A 23,216-nucleotide genomic window follows, 5' to 3' on the forward strand; every position below is an offset into this window, starting at 1 on the left:
GCGGCTGTGTGCCGATGACAATTACACATTGTACTCAGTTTATTTAATATAACGCTATATGGAAAATATACACCTTAAGCGTCATAGACTTAAAATAATCTTTCTGACACAAGTTATATAGTGATGCAGCCCTTATTAACATTAAATTATGTTGTATCCCAAATGGGAGATCTGTTGAACAAATAAATATACTACCTTAATAGACAAATATAGTAGCTAGAAACTTCAACCTTTGTATCCTATCATCATTAAGTTATTCTGACATATATTGTTGAAACCACTACAACCACTATAGTATTCAGAACTATAACGGTACACATTGTGGAATTTACTACATTGCTATAGTTCTCAGAAACCAGAATAAACTGGCAACACGATAGAAAGTCATTCTTTAAACTAACTTTATACTCCCTTTTATTTACTTCAAATTGGGGTTGAATAGGAATCTGATTTAGAAACTTGTACAGATATTTATATATTCACAACCTAGGTATTTATATGATATTTCTATAAGAATCATTTACCTCCAGTGATTATTGTTAGAAAAGGAACAGTACTCAATTCCTTTTTCAGGAATTCTTATAGATAACTATATATCTACAACCTAGGTAGCTAAATATTTCTACATTAAGTATCTACCACTAATGAGAACAGTAAATAAAGGGGGAGTATCTTATTCCCTCTAAGTTATTAACACTTACTGGTGATAACTCCACACTATTAAATCTATAATACAGAGCTTCTAATAGAGGTGACGTACTAGGGCCTATCTAAAGTAAGTTTATATAAAAGGTACTACCTACTGGTGATAATTCATATTAAAGGCTAAAACAGATATTAAACCAAGCTATTATAGCACAATATTGACTTTGAGCCTATTGAATATTAATACAAAGTTGCACCTAATACCAACACCTGTATCCCAAGTATTTTACAACCTCTATATATTTGAACATAATATATTTATAAACCCTGGAAACTTAAGTCCAGGTTAAGACCTAACATCATAAGTCACTTTCTGTGTCGAACTAAATACCCAGCATATTATAACCTCATTTACAATCTGTGTTTTTAATAAATTATATGTTTGTTTGTGGATTTAATTTTAATGATACCCAATAAAGATTATATTTTAATTGTTTACGGATAACACCATTTCCATCCTTTCCACCCCCCATTGTGTTCTAACCATTGCCACTTCCCTTAGGACAAGAGTGCTATATAAGTGTACAATTTTTCAATCCAAGAATTGAAACCCCCTTTTTTCCTTTCCAGAATAAAAATGTACACAGCACCTCACTCTGTTTATCACTGCTAAGTTCATATAATTATTTTTTACAGAGGATCCTAAGTCCATTTACATATTAGTGCCATTAGTCCTGTTTTTTCTTTGCTGCTCATAGGCCTATGCATATCGTTTGTGCAAATTTAAGATAACATGAAAATGAACCATACGTGATTATTAAAGTCCATTTTTATTTTAGATTTAAATCTGCTATGTCTGAATCCTGGAAGATTCAATTCTTTTTGCATTTCCCTTTCAATAAACGTTAAATAGCCATCTAAGTTCTAAAATAAAACTAAGTTAATTTTTTAAATATCCACTGTGCAGTCATGTGTAAATATGAGAATATATTTAAATATATGAGTGTATTTTATATACATATAAAAGGGACAGTAAACCCAAAATATATTTACTTTGATACACTACTAATTATTGCATGTTCGATCCTGTTATATGAATATACATTTCACCTGTGTGAGAACCTTGTTTGTAAAATGTCCACTTATCTCCATCCTTTCATGGAGCTTTTAAATGATTCAGTGCAGACTCTTAAAGGGACAGTATACTATAATATTTCTAAAAAATGTATGTGTTTACAATTCCTTATTATTTTATTATCAGCAGAGTATATAATGTATGAAATTAAATTGTTCATGTTAGTCTATGAATTATTCTTTTGAAGCCAAAACCCAAAATATTTGTATTAGCTTGAATAGATAGTCTGATCTCCTAACTTTATCACATTTTTTAACATATACATACTTCTTATATCTGCAAAACAATCAACCGAAAATATTTGTAATTTGTATTACCTTATGTATTGTATGCCCCACTGGGAGTGAAATATCTTATAATGCCTTTATTTAGACAGCTTTACCTTAAGGACAAAACCATTAGGAATATGTGGAGATACAATAGGAGAAATAAAATAAATTAAAATCAAGGGTAACAGAAATACTTCTAAAGATTTTATACACTCCAACAGGTAAAGAGTATATTGTGAGAAATAATATTTATGGAGTGATTGTGTAAAACTGTGAAGTGGAGCGCTGGACTCAACCCACGTTGCCGACCTCTTATACTACCTCCTTCCTAGGTAGTTCTGGATTCAAAATGGAATTTAATATGTGGAGTGTAGGTGGCGCTAGGAGTACACTAGGTATACCAAGCAATGGGTTAATAAACTGATTTTCTAAGTCTGTATTTTACTAATGTCCTTAAATGCATTGGGTGGTGATAAAAAAGATTCTAAAACTGAGTGGATATTAACTCAAATTTATTCAATAATGTGAACATAGAAATCAACAAGATCAATCATGCATGTGGCCCACACTAATCAATCACAACACCTTTCAAATCACAATTAAAATATCAACATTAAAAAATCACACTTTGCCATTAAAATGTAAAAATATAGCAGCAATAATCTTTAAATAAATAAATCTCAGTGAGGCAGTAGTAAGGCAATACAAATGCAATAAGAATGCAATAAAAATGCAATAAAAAAGAATGCAATAGAAAATGCCGTAAAAATTGTTTGAGGCAATTATATTTTTGTTCTATGTGCCTTATGAAGGTTCCTATTCGTTTTGGTCTTATGAGACGGTTTTGTCCATAGATATGTTCCTTATCATAGTCAGATTTGGGATAAACTTTCTCTTAAGTGTATAGGGCAAAACTCTGGTAATTCAAGTCTCTTTCGTACTTCTTCGTAGTTCTTGAAAAAGCCCCACACCTTAGGGGTGAAACGCGTAGAAAGGTTTGGAAGGTATTCAAAGAGGACACACAGCGCTAACCAACTCTGCGTACAGAGTACTTAAAGAGCAGAGAATCGCTTCAGGCTGTAAGTCCGGATACGAAGGTAACTGAGGTAAGACTTGCGCAAGTGAAGACAGTTACGTGGTGGGACCCGGAGGTCCGTGACGTATCCATAACATCAAATCCACACAGAAGCCGATATACTCGGACAAGGAGAAGCAGGTGAGAGTGTCTGTACTGATATCAGGTCCCCCTGCTAAGTCACATCTAGACCGGGCCACGGCAGTCCGTTGAAGTTTACTTGAAATAAGACTCTACTGTAATAGTTGATCCAGTTTGGGAATCCTTTTTAAAAGAAAGACCTACCTTTAACTGCTGTTCAATACTTTGGGATCCTTACAAAGAAGTGTATATAAGAATTACCTTTCAATAGGGCATAGTACGAAAGAGACTTGAATTACCAGAGTTTTGCCCTATACACTTAAGAGAAAGTTTATCCCAAATCTGACTATGATAAGGAACATATCTATGGACAAAACCGTCTCATAAGACCAAAACGAATAGGAACCTTCATAAGGCACATAGAACAAAAATATAATTGCCTCAAACAATTTTTACGGCATTTTCTATTGCATTCTTTTTTATTGCATTTTTATTGCATTCTTATTGCATTTGTATTGCCTTACTACTGCCTCACTGAGATTTATTTATTTAAAGATTATTGCTGCTATATTTTTACATTTTAATGGCAAAGTGTGATTTTTTAATGTTGATATTTTAATTGTGATTTGAAAGGTGTTGTGATTGATTAGTGTGGGCCACATGCATGATTGATCTTGTTGATTTCTATGTTCACATTATTGAATAAATTTGAGTTAATATCCACTCAGTTTTAGAATCTTTTTTATCACCACCCAATGCATTTAAGGACATTAGAGAAATAATATTTAGAAATATCTATAGTTAACTGTCCCTTAAAATGATGAATAGTATTTGCGATGCGGGAGGATGGGGGTTTAGGGGTTAATAGTGTAGTTTATGGGTGTTTGTGTACTATTTAACATTTAAGTTATGAGTTTTGTGAAACATTTTTGTTTGTCAAAATCCATAACTACTGGTTTCAGATCGCGGAATGGATCGCAGCGGTATAAGCTATAACGCTAGTGTTATAGCCTGCCTGAACAACTTGTAATACGACGCAATGGAAAATCACGCACTCAAACGTCATTTTTTGAGTGCGGAATGGACGTTGCTTACAGGCTAAAATACTTGTGGTATAGCTATACCGCCGCGACTTGTAATACGGGAGACCTGCTATTCCACACGCAATGGCCAATTTTTCAGCATTATAGCCGTACCGCAGCATAATGCAAAACTTATAATCTAGCTGAATATTATTTATTGTTATTTATAAAGTGGTTATTTATAAGTTGTTAAATGTTATATATATTTAATAAAGGTGCTGCGGCCAATTTGTACCAAAGTGATGAGTCCGGTGTCTTTATTATATGAAAAGGTAAGGGTGGTGATTGGTAAGTTATAGAAGGTAAATAGGGCCGGAACTTGACAACTTAGTAGGTCAAGGAGCTGTAAGTTAGTAATGCCTGTACTGTTTATGTATAAGTCTCAACAAATAAATATGCAGTAGGTTTTCTCAGATCTCCTGATTTAAAAAACAAACATTTCTCAGTAGACAGACAGTATGTGATATTTTATTTATTTTTTGAAATGTAAAATGAATCATCCATTTCTGTTTAAATCATGTGTTTAAGTTGTGTCTGCATATCTGTCTGTATCTCTTTCCATCTGTTTGTTTCTGTCTGTCTGTATCTATCTAATATCTTTTATCTATTTGATATATATCTATCTATCTAATATCTTTATCTATCTGCTGTCTATCTATATATATATCTGTATCTGCCTTGCACTCTATCTATCTATCTATCTATCATGGATCTATCTATCTGCATCTGCCTTGCTGTCTGTCTATCCTTCTATCTATCTGTATCTGCCTTGCTGTCTGTCTGTCTATCTATCTATCTATCTATCTATCTATCTATCTATCTATCTGTATCTGCCTTGCTGTCTGTCTATCTATCTGTATCTGCCTTGCTGTCTGTATATCTATCTCTGCCTTGCTGTCTGTCTATATATATATATATGTCTATATGCCTTGCTGTCTATCTACGTATCTGTCTTGCTGTCTTTCTATATCCATCTAATTTTAAAGGGATGTAATGTAAACCTCATTCCCCAAGGTCCACTTGGGGGGATGCCAGAGGATCGGTGTGGCACCCCCCTTCAACCCCCCTGGCAGAGGCAAAAAAAATAGTGCACATGGGCTTTATCCAGAAGCGTTTGGGTAATCCCCTATGTATGATCTTACATCGGGCTTTACCCACAGTCGCTGGGGTAATGTCAGTTTTACCCGGGTTCTTCCTAGGATTGCCCGGATATCTGACTTTACCCGTTATATATATGTGTGTGTATGTATATATACAGTGTATATATATATATATATATATATATATATATATATATATATATAGTCAAAATCAATAGTAAGCACTCACCGTGTCATTTAATATATAATAAAGAATTTTAATACCAGTAATGTTTCAGGGGTGTTAGCCCCGTCCTCAGACCGTACAATATACATAAAAACATACCTGTGTTATATACTCCAACACCGAACACCAGTGCCGCAAACCGGAAGTCCCATGATGTCAGACCCGCTCCACTGCGCAGGACCGACCGTTACCATGGTAACCGGAAGTGGCGTGACTGAAATAAAATAGCGACAGATTATACATACATTTAGTCAGCTCACAATGGATCTCAACTAATGATTCCCTATTACTACCATAAACTCCATCTATACTTGACCAACATTAAGTCTTAGCAAAACATCCTGTATATAATCTATATAAATATTCTACAGATATAAATAATTGCTGAATAGGCTGTCTCCATCAGTGAATTTAAATCTAAAGCAGCCCAAATTATACACTAGATAGCTTGGTAGAAGAACTATAAATGACTACAAATGATTATATGGCAACTATCTAAAAGAATTAACAATCTCTATCTGGGGCCAGAGTGTAATAACAAAGGATTCATATTATCCAATACTAACCTAAACTGGCTAGGCTTGTCCTCGTAACTAAATAATTAAATAACAATAGTAAATGACTCATAGGAAACAGTGCCAGTCCAGGTGGGTGTTCAACCCCCTGGGCACCAAAGTGCCCAGGTTGAATATCCACCTAGACTTGCGCTGCAACAGCAACTTCCCTCTATCACCCCCTCTTGTAAGAGGGGGGATGTGATCAATAATCACATACCTCAAATCTGAGACTGCATGGCCAAACAGCACAAAATGTTGGGCAACAGGTTGTTCAGACGTGCCATTTTATATGGCCATACGTATTGAAGTGCGATGGTTGGCCATGCGAGTCCAGATGTATGTATAATCTGTCACTATTTTATTTTATTTCAGTCACGCCGCTGCCGGTTACCATGGTAATGGTCGGTCCTGCGCAGTGGAGCGGGTCTAACGACATGGGACTTCCGGTTTGTGGCACAGGTGTTCGGTATTGGGGTATATAACACAGATATGTTTTTATGTATATTGTAAGGTCTGAGGACGGGGCTAACACCCCGAAACGTTACTGGTATTACAATTATTTATTATATATTACAAGACCCGGTGAGTGCTTACTATTGATTTTGACTGTGATACTCTTTAATGCACCCTGGGCAGTTGTTATTGGTGAAGTGAGTGCGGAGCCCTACGTGGGATTTTTGTATTGCTATTTTGGCTCCAGATTGGCACCCTGAGCTTTGGACATTCTATACCCCAGACTTCAATGCTATTTTAGCAACTGCTATTTAGCATTTGTTTTTAGTGGACACTGATAGTTGAACAGATAAGTGGCAACAATGGCTACTCCTAGTGAACTAGGGGGTGATGAGGATGAAATACAAGGGGCAACAGTGTTTAATTACACAGAGGATGACGCTGATAGGATAATATTTACTGCTCTCCCTGCAAGGGAGTTAAAGAAACAACCCACACACCTATATACCAAATGGTTGAAATTAGGAAAGAGGAGGGTAGATTTAGCACAACACGGGACTTTCCTTTCTGAGTACCATTGGAAAATGTTTATCCCTAGGGGATTTAGGGTCAAAAATGTCCCCACAATTGGGAGAAACAATGCTGCATTTTGTATTAAATGGTGCAGCATTCTTAACAAGTGCTCTTTAGATCTAATTTTATTAGTCATAGAGGAGGTGAGAGCACTCATGACAAAAGAAAAAATGGAAATACAACAATTTGAGGAGTCTCATAAACCGACATTGGAAGCAGACCAGGAACATAATTGGGTTGAAAAAATTGATAAACAAATCAAAGAGTTTGAAATGGAGTTAACTACATTTAAAAACCGCAAATGGGAGACAGTCACCCTTGATTATAAAGAAAAGAGTGTGTATAGGTGGTTGCTCTCTACTGAGGAGCGGCAGGCACTAATTGATACTAGGCCAAGAAGACCACATTACTACAGACCATGGAACATTACCACAGTTGACACATCTGGTAACAGCTCGGATTCTGATATTCCCACCAATATGCGGTCACAACAAAGGATGTACACGGGTGGAGTGGTTACACGCTCAAAAAACTTGGGAGGCACAGGACACATGTCAGGTGAGGGGGCGGTAAGGGGAAGACCCCCCAGGTCGAGAAGACCTTAGCCCCTGACATTGTTATTAACTTAAGTTCATATCAATTGACTCCTGTGGAATCTACTGTACTTAATAAAGGATTATCTTTCATACCTACCACTCTTCAACAACCATTTGACACATTTATTGATTTACAAAGATTTGAAAGAAATCTACGGTTGAAAGAACATTTTGGTACCACCCAGGGGGATGATATACCATTTAAACAGAGGAGTTGATTTGATCCTGTTAGCTCTAATCCAAGCATAAAAACTTATACTCTGTTAATTACTGAACAGACAACAGCGAGCTGTGCACAACTAAAACCATACTGCCGCAATAATTTAACCAAGGAAGAATAGAGTACACTGGATTTCTTGAGTAGGAACACACAGCTGATCTTCAGGGAGGCAAATAAGGGTGGCCCATTGGTGATTATGGACTACACCTACTACCATCAGGAGGCTTTACACCAATTGCAGGATGCCACCACTTACAAACCACTTTCTGGTGACCCCACTAAGAGCTTTAAGACTCAAATTGATATGATCTTGGATGAAGCTCTCCAGGCGGCTTGGTTAGACAAAAATGAGGTTAACTTTATTAAAGTACAATACCCCAGGATACCAGTGTTTTACACCTTGCCAAAGGTACATGAGGATCCAATCTGTCCCCCGGGGAGGCCTATTGTATCATCTATTGGCTCACTTCTACAGCCTATTGCCTCATTTTTGGACAGTATTCTCCAACCTTTAGTACGGAATATGCCGTCTTTTTTGCTGGATTCAATTAGCTTGATTAAAGAGATGAAGAACTTTCCAACATTCGAGGGGCCTTTGATTTCGGTTACCCTTGATGTAGTGAGCCTTTACACAGTGGTACCTCATGATTTGGGAATGATGGCTATTCGGAATCAGCTTCACAGATATCCCTATGTGGGACCCCCAGTGGGAACTACTACAGATATGTCTGACAATTAATTATTTTAAATTCAAAAAATGTTTCTATCTGCAGTTGATGGGAACCGCGATGGGGTCTAATGTGGCCCCATCGTACGCCAATTTGTATATGGTGGAGTTTGAGGAACGTGTTACTACTCTTTTTCAACATCATCATATAAAATATTTTAAGAGATATATTGATGATTTCTTCCTCCTGTGGGGAGGAACTGAAGAAGAACTTCAGAATTGGTTTGATGCATTGAATATGATGATCCCTTCTCTACAATTCAAAATGACCCATAATAACATTTTTTGGATCTGAGAATCCAAGTACTCAAGCATTACTTCAACTGTCACAGATGAAGGAGAGATTTCTTGAACGAGGGTATAAGGAGAAGCATATTACAAAACATTTCAATACCTTTAAAGAGATGGATCAAGATTTGGCTTTGACTTCAACTAAACAGCTGACCATCGATGATAAAATGATGCTTACCACTACCTATACCACGGATAAAAGAGCATTGCCTGGGATAGTAAAACAGGAATGGAATATCATACAGTCAGATGGGAACCTGCCTTTTGGGAAGATGCAGCCTCCAAAAATTGGTTTCCGGAAGGCTAGATAGATTAGGGACATGTTGGTTAAGGTTGACCCAGTAGAGAGCTATAGGACTACCACTTGGCTCCAACAAGTGAAACCTGGTTGTTATAAGTGTGTAGGTTGGACTACCTGCAATGGTCTCCTCAATACCAAATTTTTTACCCATCCGTCTACAAACAAAAGATTTGAGATCCGACATAGAGTAACCTGCACAACAACACATATTGTTTATCTGCTACATTATCCATGTGGGTTATTCTATGTCGGAAAAACAATTGAAGACCTCTGGACTCGCATGGCCAACCATCGCACTTCAATACGTATGGCCATAAAAAAATGGCACGTCTGAACAACCTGTTGCCCAACATTTTGTGCTGTTTGGCCATGCAGTCTCAGATTTGGAGGTATGTGATCATTGATCACATCCCCCCTCTTACAAGAGGGGGTAATAGAGGGAAGTTGCTGTTTCAGCGCGAGTCTAGGTGGATATTCAACCTGGGCACTTTAGTGCCCAGGGGGTTGAACACCCACCTGGACTGGCACTGTTTCCTATGAGTCATTTACTACTGTTATTTAATTATTTAGTTACAAGGACAAGCCTAGCCAATTTAGATTAGTATTGGATAATATGAATCCTTTGTTATTACACTCTGGCCCCAGATAGAGATTGTTAATTCTTTTAGATAGTTGCCATATAATCATTTGTAGTCATTTATAGTTCTTCTACCAAGCTCTCTAGTGTATAATTTGGGCTGCTTTAGATTAAAATTTACTGATGGAGACAGCCTATTCAGCAATGATTTATAAAGAATAAGGAAGAACAGAGGGGCTCCTCATGTGTAGTATCATCAAGTATATGTGAATACAATATACAAAAAGCCAAGTGAGTACTCACGTATTCCTTGAGCACACTAATGTGCTGGTAGGTGCAGGCTGTAGATTTTAACAGGTGTAACAGCTCACCCACAATGAGAATTTCCAGTCCAGTGTGCTGTAGTGCTGGGATAAAGCTAGAACAAAAGAAGGCACTACATGTGCAGATCACTTAGAGTACAATTATGTTAACTTTAGCAGAATGCCAAATGGGTACTCACATTTAGGCCAAGCACACCAATATGCTGGTAGGAGCAGGCTGGCAGATTGGGGGAAGGTGTGTCAGCTCACCCCATATAAAGGACTCCAAATAAGCTGTATTCAGGAGCATAAAGGTTTGGATGGTTGGTCTCCCATATGTTTTGATCAAAGTCGCAGGTAGGTAAGGTATATCCACTCAAGGAGTTTTTTCATAAAAAATATAGTATTTATTAAAAACAACAATACAAAAAGTGGAATAGGGGTATTCCAATACCCCCCTAAAACTGCAACGCGTTTCTCGGCTTAACACGCCGTTTCCTCAGGCATATGTTCACCTTACCACTAACCCTGCTTTAAGTACCTGCTCCCTAACACAAATGGACATTTTCCTCCCTTTAGGGGGGCGTGTTCTCTAATTAATGTGATACACCTGCTGGCTCTGAATCTGCCTATGTAATTGACAGGTGTTCTAATTATATTGCTTTATGTATGATATAGCCATTGTAAGACATAATGCATCCATTGAGTTACCCTGTTTAAATGCATAAACAACCACAGCTATCAAACATAAAAAAAATCCTTTCCCATCATACATTTCTTTTCTTCCCTTTTTTCAAAAAGCATTTCATTTCATTTCATACTCTTAACAGACAATATATGTGTTCATTATATTACACTGTATATATAAATAAACAGTAACAGAAATCCGACTAGACAAGAATCCTTTCCCATCCAGAGTTAAATACATTTCATTTTGTCAAAAACATATCATTTAATTTCATATTTTTGGAAATAGTAGTTAATCGTCATAAGGACTAATCACAATTAGGAGGCACTAGTGTGAAGACAGATATACTAAATATGTACAATAGACAATAGATCCTATCTATTATATTAATAAAATAGTATAGAACGATGTACATACAAAAATAGATGATAATAGTGTATCATATATATATAATAATATTTATGACTGTACTGTCCTTTGCTATGCTTTAAGCAGTGGTGCATTAAACCATATAGGGATATAAATATTTAGTATAGTATTAATCTGTTGATTCCCTCAATACATTCTTACCTTGACATTTTAAATTAGTAAATGCTATACGCTAGAAGGAACAAAGAAGATATGTTGTCATTAGTTCTATGGGTCACTTTACTAATCTGTTTAAAGGTATAACAGAAGAGGGTGCCACAATAGTGCACAATCAATGGTATCAGGTCTCCATACACGCAATTCAAGTTATACTTACAAAGTATACAACACTTGATAAGTGCCACAAATGCCTGCTGGACCTTTATAGCTGTCCAGAAAGCTACACTCCCGGTGCAGGATCCCCAACGGAACTGTGTTCACATAGGATCTGTAGACTGCCAATCCTCCAGACTCAACTGATATTATGGATAAACCTCCTGGAAATGCTGTGGGAGGTGAATGGCTGAACAACAATGAGCTGATAGATAAGTCTAGCAAATAAAAAAAAGTTGTGATACCAAAAGTCTAAAAGCAAAATAGACTTTAATTAAAATGTACAAATAGCACACAGACCGTTTCCTGGTTGTCTACTGCCGTTTAGGGCCCATGCGTACGAAATTGCCTGTGACCAATGAGCTGTCAGGCCATGACCGGCTTACAAGTTACTGGATCTTAAAACAGGTAAGAATTAACACGCCCAACTCCAGACAATGTGATTAATCATCAAAACAATGTTGCAAAGAAGTAAGTGTATATACACTATCTAAATGATGAATTCATAATAACAAAGCTAGCCATAGCCGAACAGAAACATTGCGATGAGGCAAATCCATATACAATCTATTAGTTTGAAACAACTAATATCACTAAAAAACTTCTAAAGCAAAAGACTGCATCATTATAATATGCAGAACAATAATATCATGGACATATAATAGTCATTGTAGTGAAAATACAATAAACGGTGTTAAAACAACTTAATATTTGCAAAATAGATTGGGTATATTTCATTATTGTTAACATATTACCCACTACACAATCTAACTATTTTAATCACAATAGCGATAAGCTAGGTAAATAAGTCACATATTAAGTGTAGCCTTTATAAAAACAATATATATTGTACATATTCTTATTCAAAGAAATGTTAAAATGAATAGATATAATCATTATACATCATGCAACCTGTATCTATTTTACTTTCTATTGGCTGTGTGTCTTATCTCACATAATCTAACATCGAATAACACATATATATAAAAAATATTAGTGTATAAAATTGATAAATAAAAAATTTAAAAATTAATAATATATTCTTAAATTCAATGTACAGGGATACTTTTTAATCCTCTCCAACACATTGCAAACTACTAAGAAATCATAAAAATGGCCTGATATTATTGTCAGTTAGTGTTGTAAATATATCCATAAAAACTAATAAATCGATATGTTCTCTAATTAAATGCGGCCATATCAATATGTTCTTTGAGAATCGTCTTCATTTTTCAAATCCAAAAGGTTTCCCTTTGTCTCAAATGTAAAAATCTGTTCCTACCCCACTTGGGGATTATGTGTTCAATGGGGAAAATCTTAAAAATGCTGGATTGGCCCCCATGGCACCGTACTCCATGTCGGGGAACACTATGGTTAACTGTAGTTTTCTTAAGGTTTCTAAGTGTTCTCCCCATCTCTTTTTCAAAGGTCTAGACGTCCTACCAATATATTGTATTCCACATCTGCATTCAAGTAAATATACCACGAATGCAGAATCACATGTGAAATGGGATGTGATCTCAAATTCCTCTTTGGTTAAAAAAGACTTAAAATTAACCCTATTTCCCGTGGTAAATGCACATAGACCACAGTTGGGTCTATTGCACTTATAGAAACCTGTTTTTCCTAACAATAGGTTATTCTCTTTCGAAAAATGATTTTAATTTTTGATTGTATGTTTTCTCATTACCACTTTACTAGGGGCTAATTTGTTTTTAAGAGTTGCGGCTCTTCTAAAAATACAGACTGGAGAATCTTCTATAATATCCTTAAGTATGGGATCTCCTTTCAATATGAACCAGTGTTTCTGAAGTATATTCTTAATCTTATTGTGATTAGTATTATATTGTGTTATAAATTGTAATTTATTATGTTTATTAATTTCATTGATATGGTCCACTTTGGGTTTACAATTATTATTTATAAAAAATTCTGACCTATCCTTGGCCCTCGCCTTGAGATAGCTCTCTTCTACCAGTTCTATAGGATATTCTCTCTCTAAGAATCTATTTTTCAAGATTTTTGCTTTTTTTCATACAATTTCTACGAATCCTACAAAATTGGTTGTATGGAATATTCTTTTTCCAAGGTTTGTGATGACTGCTTTTGAAATTAAGATAACTATTGGTGTCTACTGTCTTAAAAAATGTTTTGGTAGATACAGTCCCCTCTGGACTCCAATATAGTATCAAATCTAAAAGTCTATATTCTCTTTCCCAATTTTGGAAGTGAAATTAAGACCCATATTATTGTCATTAAGTGACTTAATGAAATCCATGGCTGATGTTTCATACCCCTCCCAAATAAATAGCAGGTCATCAATGAAGCGGCCATAGAAAACCAGACTCGCCCCCTGGGGTGAGTTGTAAATATATTGCTCCTCAAATACCCCCATAAACAGGTTAGCAAAACTGGGGGCGAATCTGGTTCCCATGGCCATCCCCTTGATTTGTAGGGAAAACTGTTCCTGAAAAACAAAATAATTGTGTTTTAATACAAAGGAAGTAGCTTCCAGTAGGAACAGCCTCTGTTTCACTGGTAAATATAGATCTCTTGTTAAAAAATTGTCAATGGCTTTCAGACCCAGATCATGTGCTATATTAGAATATAGTGCTGATACATCACATGTCATCCAGAGCAAATTACGACCTACTTTATTGATTTTTGATAAATTAGAGATCAGGTCTGGTGTATCTTTAATATAAGATGGTAAACCTATTACAGATTGTTTTAAAAAAATGGTCAATATATTCAGACAGATTACATGTTAAATTGCCAATTCCTGAAATAATAGGTCTTCCAGGTGGATTAATCCTACATTTGTGGATTTTAGGAAGATGGTAATATTATGCAAGATTATGATTGTTCGGAACAAGATAATCTCTCTCTTTTTTTGTTAAAATACCTTCCAAAAAGCCCTCATCTACCATTTTAATCAAATCAGTTGAATATTGTTTGGTTGGATTAAACGTGAGCTTTCTGTAGTATTCAGCATCTAGAAGTATTCTATTAGCTTCTATTAAATAATCATCCAAATCCTGCAAAACTATCCCACCTCCCTTATCGGCCTGTCTTATTACCAGTTCATCTTTTTTGGCTAATCTAGATAAAGATTTTAATTCATATACATTCAAATTGGATCTGTTAATGTTAGTGTCTAATGAGCCAAATTCCTCTAACAGAAAATTTTGGAAAAGTAATATACTGTGGCTAGTTACAGGATGATTAAAATTAGATTTCAAAATTAAATTGGAATGCACATAATCATCAAACAGTGCATCATATAAACTGTCTGGTTCATAATAGACTATATCTGTGTAAGGTCTATCAACCATGGTGTCTGTAACTATAGGAATCTGTTCTGGGTTACATAATTTTTTGTCACTAAAAAATCTTTGTAATGACAATTTCATTATAAACCTATTTAAGTCAACAAACAATTCAAAAAGATTATGACTATTCGAAGGACAGAAAGACAGGCCTCTATTTAGCACACAGATCTCTTCATTAGTAATGGTATGGCTTGAAAGGTTAAAAATCCCTTCCTTCATTCTCTTAAGTTTCTCCTTTTTGGTTGATTTGGCTCGCCCTCTGTTGCCACGTTGGCGTAAGTTCTTTTTTTTTAAGGAGTTAAAAAAAATTCTCTTATAGGGGCCCTTTCTAACTGTTTTAGACAAATTGGTGCATGTCTCAAATGTGGTGTGTAATTGCTCTGGTTCCGATTCATGTGAAAAACCTGAGGTTTATCAGATCTTTGTTCTAATACCCCATTATCATTCCTTTGTTGTTTATAATAAGTATGATTTGAATAATTGTTATCTAAATGTTGGTCCCTATAATTCCTTTGATTTTTGTCGTAAAGAATCCCATCTTGATTACTATGGTGATAGTACCTATCATCAGAATATGATCTAGGTGTATATTCGTTCTTCCTATTTGTATAATGTTGTGAATCACTATTATATTCTCTCTTTCTCCACGACTCACTATATTGTCTGGAAGGACCTGGAGAGTGAGGATCATAACCAGAATTAAATTGTCTATTTGAATAATTATTGGTGGTTTTTGGAGTACCATTAATTAAATTCCTTTTTTTATCCTTTAGTTTTTTATAATTAACTTGCACCCATTGATTATTATCTCTCATATCAGTATTTTTAACATTCTTATTAGTCTGACTCTCTTCCTCCACCAAATCCTCGTCAATTTTTATCTTATTATGTGTGTTGTATACGCAACCCTCTAGATAATCTTTTTCATCCCTAGCCAACTTTTTATCCTTGATTTTGATAATTTTTTTGGGGAAATTGTCAGATTTCTCTAGTACTTCTTATTCCTATTGGCATAATCTGTATGTTGTTCAAATTGAACTAAATCTGTTTGTAAAGTTTCAATTTCTGACTCTGTATTACTCAAGAGTGTTTCTCTAAACTCTATTAGTAAATCAATGAGTTTAAACGAACAATCTGTCAAAATGTTTTGCCATTTCAAAGTTAAATCATTATCATGTGTAAAGGAGCATTGTTTTAAAATCCTAAGGCCTCTAGGTATATGTCTTTTGTGTCTATATTTTTTAAGAGTGTCAATATCCCACCAATGTCTGTGTTCACGTTTGAAGGCATCTACTAATCTATGAAATAATTGTGTCATAGATAGCTCATTTTCAGACACTGGTGATGACTTTACAAATCTTACCACAATAGTTAATCATTTTGGCTCCATGTACTAAGCAGCATAAGTTGCTTTTGAGCCCTTGCGGTGCAGGTTCGAACTTTCCGCCACTTCTGAGGTGGCTGATTGACAGGCCCTTCTCGCGCGCTCGGTGTCACTTGAGAGAAGGAGGTGGCATTACACACTCAAGGTAGAATAATTATAGGCTCCCCTACCTGTTCATTGCAAAGCCATGTGGACAGGTTCTCAAGTTTAACTGGCCCTTTATCTGCAGTACATAATAAACTTAAAGAAAGATGAAAGTTATTTGGTGTTGTTTTACTTATGATGTTTGACTGTTTCCACCAATGCAATTGCAGGGTTTGTTACTAACAGCCAATGAGCAAATGATACAAATATCAGCTGCACATCAATACATAAACATCCCCTACTTGTTTCAATATCATTTGAAACACCTGTTTGTTCATAATGTGCCTGGTTGAAAATAAAAGTATTTGTTTTTTATTTGTCCAGTGTTTGGAAAAAAATGTTATACATCTTCTATATATAAAATATAAAATTTGTACTGAGGCAAATTTTGTACAGGAAATATATATACACAACCACATATATCTATCTATCTATCTATCTATCTATCTATCTATCTATCTATATATATATATATATATATATATATATATATATATATATGTATATATATATATATATATATATATATATACACACACATACACATTCACACATATATAAATATATATATATACACCAATATGCACACCCATATAAATATATGAATATATATTCAGATACAATATAAACACATACAAAATTAAATACCCATACAAATATAACAAACACGCCTACCCAACCCATAAAGACATATAAAACCATACCTGTAAACGTAACAAACATACAAACTAAATCATTCCCACACATAACATCCATATAAACCCAACAAAACTCTCCCAGAGCTCTTAGCACGGACCCTTAGACACGTAACCTGCCCACCAACTCTTGACACCTTGCAACACAGTGCTGTCAAATACAGTCCCAGGTCCATCTCCCACCACTCAGCTCAACTGGTCCATGAAGTAGGGACCCATACCAAAAGTTGAATGTGGGAAGATCTTCATATAAACTACCAGCACCAAACATCCCTTTACAACTCTCTGCTATGTTAACCTCTTTGGAAATCTTCAGATCCATCCTTATGTTGTGTGAGTGCTAGCCGTGGCATATGACATCTATCTGGTCAACTGCCGTAATATTCCCGAGCCGCTGCCTGAAGCTCCTCTTGTGAACAGGCCGTAATTCCCTATAACAGACACTTGTAGCACCCCCTTCCCCCCGATCCTGTACCTGTTTCTGACTCCCTCACCTGGAGTGTGAGGCCCTTACACCCCTATGCTCCTGACCCTGTACCCTCAACAAGCTGTCACCCCATGAATTCTCCCCATTCTACCCCCTTTTCGCCATCTAACAACTGCTCTGAGACCTGAACCCTGCCCTCCCACTGATGTTCCTCTACCTGTGGAATTCCCAGTATACTTAACCCTTCAATATGATGCCACAGTTAGCTAGAGCAAATATGAACTCCCCCGATCAAAGGCCAAAGAATCAAGGGCACCAGCCACCACCTCTCTGACATTCCTGAGAACTACTAAGACAATGGGGCCCCCACTAATCTATCTAAAAGGTTCCCTGGCTAATCACTCTTAATACCCTCCCACCTCTACTATCATCCAGATGTACTTCGGTCCACACATCCCCCTATCCCCACAATCAATCTCCCACCGCCTTCACCTATCCGGCATAGTGGCCCCCAGATTCCCTGACTCCCACGTAATGTAACCTGCCAAGTAAACAGTGAAACCAGCCTATCCCCTGAATACCTGCTGTGACAGCTCCTGTCTCAGTTCCAGCGTGGCTCCAGCGTGGCTCCAGCCCATGCAATCCACACATGGATACCCACTCTCCTGAACTATCTCCCCAGGTCACAGCTCTATCCTGTTTGTGGCCTATAGATTAACGCAAACGGGCAAAGCCCGGCAGCAACCTGCACCAGAAGCCGCACTGTACCGACTCTACCACCATGTGCTTCCAGGAAAGTGAGCATTGTCCCGCCGCCATCTGTCTCAATGCGCTTCTCCAACTCTCCTACCTGATTCTGTTTCAGTCCTAGGTTTTGGCCCATACAGGTCTCCACCTGCATTCCTCCAGTTCTCCAGGTCAGCACCGACAGGGATGTGCTCTGCCCCCCCTGCATAACCTAGCTGAGGATGGAGGCATGTTTCCTAGCAGGCTGGGCTGGCAGCTTAACCTAAAGCTGGCAGCACAGGCAAAGTAGGACTGTCCGCCCCACTTCCTAACACTTACCTACTCCACTAGCAAACTGTTAGCTTGCCGACTACTCCGGATGCTGATCCTGCTCCACGCTCCATGCCACTAATCCCTGCTACATCCACTTTCCAACTTACCTCTGATCCCCAGCCTAGCAGCCTGCAGTGACACACTGCTGTAGAAAAACTCTCCTGCAAGCCACAGCCAATGACAGTTAAGAGACACCTGCCGTGACCCTGATCCTAGTCCCATGTGCAGAGTGAGGAGAAGCAGCAGCAGCAGCTTCTCCTTGCAGGTTCTGGTCCTGAAATGTGCTTCACTTCCGTTTCACTCCTCAACCTATTCTCACTTATTCCAGCCTACTGACCTCAAGATGACCCATTCCCTTGACCTACATTGGGGTCAAGAACCCTTACTTCATTGTTTTCATTCAGAGTTCTATTTTCCTGCCATGCAGTGTTTTACACATGTGCATGCTACCTACCTATCTCTTCAACAAAGACTGCTATGAGAACAAAGCATATTTATTAATATAAGCAAATCGCAAACTTTTTTTTTAAATTGCATGTTCTGTTTGAATTATAAAAGATCATTTTTGAACTTTATGTCACTTTAACAAGAGCAATAACGTCCTTATAAATTCCCCATGATGAGCCTATTGACTTGGTGAAAAATCCCTTCCTCTAGAATGCTCCATAAAATGGCTGCTGTATGATACCTGGTGGACATATTGGACAGGCAAGTGTGTGCATATTTCTCTTGTAAGATGTATTGAGTCCACGGATTCATCCATACTTGTGGGATATTCTCCTTCCCTACAGGAAGTGGCAGAGATTGCACCCACAGCAGAGCTGTCTATATAGCTCCTCCCTTAGCTCCACCCCCAGTCATTCTCTCTGCCTGCTTAACTGCTAGGAAGGGCAAAGAGGAGTGTGGTGACAAAAATGTTAGTTTTTATTTTCTCAAGCAAAAGTTTGTTATTTTAAATGGTACCGGTGTGTACTATTTACTCTCTGGCAGAAAAGGGATGAAGATTTCTGCAAGGAGGATGATGATCTTAGCATTTTGTAACTAAGATCCACTGCTGTTCTTACAAGGGCTGAAGAGTACAGGAAAACTTCAGTTGGGGGAACAGTTTGCAGGCTAAACTGCATTAAGGTATGTTCAGTCTATTTTTTTCTAGACAGACTGTGTTATTTCTAGAAAAGGCTGGCAATATCCCCATGAGGGAAAGGTAAGCTGTATTCAGTAAAAGAGGAATCCAAGCTTGCATAAAGGGCTCATAGTTACTGGTGACACTAATAGGAAAAAACGTTTTGGTTTAATTACAAATAAAACGTTTTTTTGAGGGACTTTAAGGGGTCTTTGTGGCTTGTTTAACCCACATGGCTAGTTTAAGAAACAATCTGTGGTGTTTTTTAGGCCCCATAACATCAAGTGAGGTGGGTGGGGCCTATTTTCAGTTGCACAGTTTATTTACCTCAGAAGCATCCAGCTACTTCTCCAGAGATTCCTGCTGTATTTGAGGGCTGTAAAGAGTTTTTTCCCCCCACAAATCGTTCCTAAAGGGCAGGTAGGCGCCACAGCAGAGCTGTGGCAAGGTGCTGAACGTTATTTTACCGGTTTTGAAGTTTTCTCAATCCGGTTTTTACATTAAGGGGTTAATTGTTTATTTGCATAGTTGTGCAAAGTTACTAAGGCTTTATGATACTACTGTAAAAATGTCGTTGTGTTTACTGCTTTTTTACACTGTTTTGCAGAGTTTGTGCAGCTTTTTTTCTCTTAAAGGCAGAGATTTCACGGGTGGAAGGTGAACATAAAAAAGAGTTCTCTCGTCCCTCTCACAAGAGTTTCCTTCCTAGGGACTCTGATAGACTCGGTAGAAATGAAAATATTTCTGATGGAGGTCAGAAAATCAAAACTTTTAATCACTTGTCGAGCTCATTCCATTCCTCGGCCATCAGTGGCTCAGTGTATGGAGGTAATCGGACTTATGGAAGCGGCAATGGACATAGTTCCTTATGCCCGCCTACACCTCAGACCACTGCAACTATGCATGCTCAAACAGTGGAATGGGGATTATGCAGATTTATCTCCTCAACTGCATCTGGACCAAGAGACCAGAGATTCTCTTCTCTGGTGGTTGTCTCAGGACCACCTGTCTCAGGGAATATGTTTCCGCAGGCCAGAGTGGCTCATAGTAATGACAGATGCCAGCCTGCTAGGCTGGGGTGCAGTCTGGAAATCCCTGAAAGCACAGGGCTTATGGTCTTGGGAGGAATCTCTCCTCCCGATAAACATTCTAGTACTGAGAGCGATATTCAATGCGCTTCAGGCGTGGCCTCAGCTAGCTGCGGCCAAATTCATCAGATTTCAGTCGGACAACATCACGACTGTAGCCTATATCAATCATCAAGGAGGAACACGGAGTTCTCTAGCGATGATGGAGGTAACCAAAATTATCTGGTAGCGCCTGTGTGGCCACGCAGGACTTGGTATGCAGCAGGACTTGGTATGCAGACCCAGGACTTGGTATGCAGACCTGGTGGACATGTCATCGTTTCCACCGTGGACTCTACCAATGAGGCAGGACCTTCTAATCCAAGGTCCGTTCAAGCATCCAAATCTAATTTCTCTGCGTCTGACTGCTTGGAGATTGAACGCCTGATTCTATCAAAGCGTGGTTTCTCTGAGTCGGTCATTGATACCCTGATTCAGGCAAGAAAGCCTGTCACCAGGAAAATCTATCATAAGATTTGGCGCAAATATCTTTGTTGGTGTGAATCCAAGGGTTACTCATGGAGTAAGATTAGGATTCCTAGAATTTTGTTTTTTCTCCAAGAAGGATTGGAGAAGGGATTATCAGCTAGTTCCTTAAAGGGACAAATATCTGCTTTGTCTATTCTTTTACACAAACGTCTGGCAGATGTCCCAGATGTTCAAGCGTTTAGTCAGGCCTTGGTCAGGATCAAGCCTGTATTTAAACCTGTTGCTCCGCCATGGAGCCTAAACTTGGTTCTTAAAGTTCTTCAAGGGGTTCTGTTTGAACCTATGCATTCCATAGATATTAAGCTTCTATCTTGGAAAGTTTTGTTTTTAGTAGCTATCTCTTCGGCTCGAAGAGTTTCTGAGTTATCTGCTTTACAGTGTGACTCACCTTATCTTATTTTCCATGCAGATAAGGAGGTTTTACGTACCAAACCTGGATTCCTTCCTAAGGTTGTTTCTAATAGGAATATCAATCAGGAAATTGTTGTTCCTTCGCTGTGTCCTAATCCTTCTTCAAAGAAGGAGCGTCTGTTGCACAATTTTGATGTGGTTCGTGCTTTAAAGTTCTACTTACAAGCAACCAAAGATTTCCGTCAAACATCTTCATTGTTTGTTGTCTATTCTGGTAAGCGGAGAGGTCAAAAGGCTACGGCTACCTCTCTTTCTTTTTGGCTGCAAAGCATCATCCATATGGCTTATGAGACTGCTGGCCAGCAGCCTCCTGAAAGAATTACTGCTCATTCTACTAGAGCAGTGGCTTCTACATGGGCCTTTAAAAATGAGGCTTCTGTTGAACAGATTTGTAACGCGGCGACTTGGTCTTCGCTTCATACTTTTTCCAAATTTTACAAATTCGATTCTTTTGCTTCTTCGGAGGCTATTTTTGGGAGAAAGGTTCTACAAGCAGTGGGGCCTTCCGTTTAAGGAACCTGTCTTGTCCCTCCCTTCATCCGTGTCCTAAAGCTTTGGTATTGGTATCCCACAAGTATGGATGAATCCGTGGACTCGATACATCTTACAAGAGAAAACAGAATTTATGCTTACCTGATAAATTTCTTTCTCTTTTGATGTATCGAGTCCATGGCCCGCCCTGTCTATTTAAGACAGGTAGTATATTTTTATTTAAAAGACTTCAGTCCCCACTGCACCCTATAGTTTCTCCTTTTTCTTCCTAGCCTTCGGTCGAATGACTGGGGGGTGGAGCTAAGGGAGGAGCTATATGGACAGCTCTGTTGTGGGTGCTCTTTCTGCCACTTCCTGTAGGGAAGGAGAATATCCCACAAGTATGGATGAATCCGTGGACTCGATACATCACAAGAGAAAGAAATTTATCAGGTAAGCATATATTCTGTTTTTTATTTATTTTTGATCTAATATGGCCAATAAGTGTATCAGACACCACCTCCCACAGAACAACCTCTGTTCCTCCCACAGAACGCATGAAACAGCCCAAATGCATCTGTTTTAAAGAGAGAGAAGGTGCTTGTCCCCTAAAAAAACAAAAAACTTTAAGAACCAGTAAATACAGAAGATTTGCATACTCAACAAATGTATGATAAAAAGTCTGAACTTCAAATGAGTAGTCGATTTTTTTCTGCCAAATTTCAAAGTTATGTCTATTTCTACTCCTCCTGTATCAGGTGACAGCAATCAGCCAATCACAAATGCAAATACGTATGGTCTATGAATTCTTGCACATGCTTAGTAGAAGCTGGTGACTGAAAAAGTGTAAATATAAAAAGACTGTGCACAGGGGCGGAGTTTGACGGCACACCTGTATGGCCGCAGTGTAACGGA

The 23,216-nt window shown here is 37.7% G+C and overlaps 1 protein-coding gene across 1 annotated transcript in view; it reads right to left on the reverse strand.

Moving 5' to 3' along the window:
• Positions 1–5,739, reverse strand: part of LOC128641990 (major facilitator superfamily domain-containing protein 1) — a 145,673-nt gene extending 139,934 nt beyond the window's left edge. The window contains exon 1 of the mRNA XM_053694622.1: positions 5,713–5,739. The gene's annotated coding sequence lies outside the window, so the exon portion shown is untranslated. The remainder of the gene's footprint in view (positions 1–5,712) is intronic.
• Between the last annotated feature and the right edge of the window lie 17,477 nt (positions 5,740–23,216).

Source organism: Bombina bombina, chromosome 11 (assembly GCF_027579735.1).
Source record: "Bombina bombina isolate aBomBom1 chromosome 11, aBomBom1.pri, whole genome shotgun sequence".
Taxonomy (NCBI): Eukaryota; Metazoa; Chordata; class Amphibia; order Anura; family Bombinatoridae; genus Bombina; species Bombina bombina.